The following is a 2958-nucleotide window of genomic DNA, read 5'->3' as shown; positions in this document are numbered from 1 at the left end:
TATATGTATATGCACATGTGTGTAGGTGCCTGTTAGATCTCCCGGAGTGGAGTTACAGGTGTTTGTGAGTTATCCAGTGTAGGTCCAGGGATCTGAACTCAGGCCCTCTGCAAGGGCAGGAAGAACTCTTAACAACTCAGCCATCTCTTCAGCCCAGGGATTATATTTTTCTCCAGGTAATGGGTAAACCTTTTCTTCCTTGTATGTGTGGTTCTTTTCTTTTCCTTTCCTTTCTTTCCTTTTTGAGACAGAATCTCCTTTATCCCAGGCTGGTATCAAACTTGCAATGTATTCAAGAATGACCTTGCCTTTATAATCTTCCTGCCTCTACTTCCTGGGATTACAGACATGTGTCCCTTCACTCAGTTAATGAATTGGGGATTGAATGAATGCAGCACTTTAAAATTTATTTAATGGGCATGTGCTCTTCGCCTGCATGTATATCTGTGCACCTTGTGTGTGCCTGATGCCTACAGAGGCCAGATGTAGGCACTGGATCCCCTGGAACTGGAGGTACAGATGGTTGGGAGCTGCCATGTGGGTGCTGGGAATTGAACCTGGGTCCTCTGTGAGAGCAAGCAGTGCTCTTAGTTGTTCTCCATCTCTCCAGACCATAATGCAAAGTTTTGTGAGTACTAAGCAAGTGCTGTACCAACTGGGCTGTATCCTCAGCCTACCTGGTGATTTTTTTATTTATTTATTTATTTTTTTATTTTTTTGATTTTTTCAAGACAGGGTTTCTCTGTGTAGCTTTGTGCCTTTCCTGGGACTCACTTGGTAGCCCAGGCTGGCCTCGAACTCACAGAGATCCGCCTGCCTCTGCCTCCCGAGTGCTGGGATTAAAGGCGTGCGCCACCACCGCCCGGTTTACCTGGTGATTTTTAAGTGGGTACTAGATGCTGTAAAATGCATGCTGTTGAGTGCTGTATTTTGATATAGTCCTTTGTAGAGTGTTGGATTCTGTTCTGGCATGTAGTAAAACACTTGTGAATAATCTTGGTTCATGTAGACTTTGTTTGAAGGCTTATTATAGTAGGGAGACTTTACTTTGAGGTTAATTAACTCTGCTACTAATGTGTGATCTTTCTGAGGACTCTATCTAGTGATTGATGGGTGACAAGAGCTTTTCGTTAGACTATTTCTAGTCTTGTGTGAATTCCAGACATTGTTTGGCCTAGTACTTTATGGCAGCCCTTTTCCTAGCCTTGGGTATTTTCTTCTCACACATGAGTGTATCAATTCTTGGTTCAACCCTCTGGGATACTCTTCTGTAGACATCTGGAGCTTTTTTCAATGTCACTTGTATTTTCTTAGTACTTTTTCTTACAGATTGCTTTACATTTAGATCTCCAGTCTTTCCTCCACAGCTCAGAAGGACTTCCATGCTCAGTTTGGGGTCCTCCTCATTGTATTGCGATCAAACATTCCCTGAGGCTGTGAGGCCATGAGCTAAGATCTCCACAATTAATTCCTCTCTTCTCAGGGATCTGGGCTACCTGTTATTCAGTGTCTAAAAACATGGCGTGTATATTTTCTTCAGATTTCCTTCCTTTACTTTTTCCTTCAGTGTTAGGCATTTTTCTAGATGTCTAATTTCTTTCAGTTGGAAGAAACCAGACATGGAAGTCATTCAATATGTTTTTGAGATATGAACCAAGAGACCAGCATAATGAATTTGTAAGCATCAAATAAGATTTTTCTCTTGCCCGTTAAGCCCCCAGTCACCTCTAGTCCATAATTTCCTCTTGTATAGAAGGAAGTTTAAGGCATGATGTCCTTGTCCTTTGTGAAGGTGTAGGAGAGAGAGAAGGAGGAGCGCTCCAGGGGTGGAGGGGAAGCTGGGAAGTCCTGCCGAGAGCATGGGCAGGACCAGAAGGACCTGCGGGACTGGCTGTCACGAGAGAGGTGTCTAGGGTGCTGGCTAACGATGGGGTGGATGGGAAGGGGAAACACAAGGCTAGCCCATTTACAAAGCCACAGTCCTTCTAGGCAGCAGATGCCACGTTCATTCTGGCTGTGTGAGTTACAACTGCTGAGACCCTCATTGGTTGCCAGATGCGTTGTCCCCACCTGGGGTGGGAAGTGGGAGGACTGGATGACTACACCGTTCCTTCTCACTTGGTCTAGAGGTGGTAGAGACGGCCTGAAACCTTGTCTTTGTTGTGCACATATCTGGCCAGGCAACATAAACAGACCACTTGGGAAGTGGGAAAATGGCCTGTGCCGTATGATTTGAATGTGACATGTCCCCAGCCGACTCCTGTTTTGAGCACTTGTTCCCCAGCTGATGGTACTGTTTTGGGAGATTGTGGAGCCATTAGAAGGTGGGTTCTACGTGGTAGAATTAGCTTAATAAGGGCAGGTCTTTGAAGGTCATAGCTCACCATGATCCACTATGATGTAATGCTTCTACCTCATGTACCTGTTGCCATGAACACAGCCATGGAGGACTGAAACCCCATGGAAGCATGAATCATAAACCTCTCATCCCTTATGTTGTTTCTTCCAGTTAAACTCATCTATGGACATCCCTGCTCAGACCACCCTGGATAAAGCAGGTCTCATCTCTCCTATCACTATGAACTACATACCCTGACCCCATCTTGGCATGTCACTAGCTGGTACCTGCAGTCAGAGGATAGTGACTTGCATGAACACGGCCTATCTGCACTGGAATACAAGCTCCTCAAAGCCAAGGTGTTTGTCTTGCTGATTGCTGTTTTTCCAGGCCTTGCCACAGTCCCTAGAAGACAGTAAGGGTTCTGTAAATGGTTGGTGAATATGTTCAAGCACACCCACAGTCATAGCAGTGCTTTGACAACAGCTAAGGCTTGGATGTGACCTAAGCACCCACTGATTGATAATAGATAAACTGTGTGGCAGGTCGCTCAGGTTTAAATAGGAAAGACATCCTGTCCATTGAGGCAGCATGGGCGAACACTGGGAATATTATTTTAA

At 45.1% G+C, this 2958-nt stretch overlaps 1 long non-coding RNA gene across 1 annotated transcript in view; it reads left to right on the top strand.

Moving 5' to 3' along the window:
- The window catches only part of LOC119086912, a 4596-nt gene extending 1900 nt beyond the window's left edge, over positions 1-2696 (top strand). The window contains exon 2 of the long non-coding RNA XR_005090310.1: positions 2510-2696. This is a non-coding gene — a long non-coding RNA (uncharacterized LOC119086912). The remainder of the gene's footprint in view (positions 1-2509) is intronic.
- The last annotated feature ends 262 nt before the right edge of the window (positions 2697-2958 follow it).

This window comes from Peromyscus leucopus, chromosome 8b (assembly GCF_004664715.2).
Source record: "Peromyscus leucopus breed LL Stock chromosome 8b, UCI_PerLeu_2.1, whole genome shotgun sequence".
Lineage (NCBI taxonomy): Eukaryota > Metazoa > Chordata > Mammalia > Rodentia > Cricetidae > Peromyscus > Peromyscus leucopus.
Note: the sequence above shows the minus strand (reverse complement) of the source record. Positions and strands in the feature narration are given on the sequence as shown.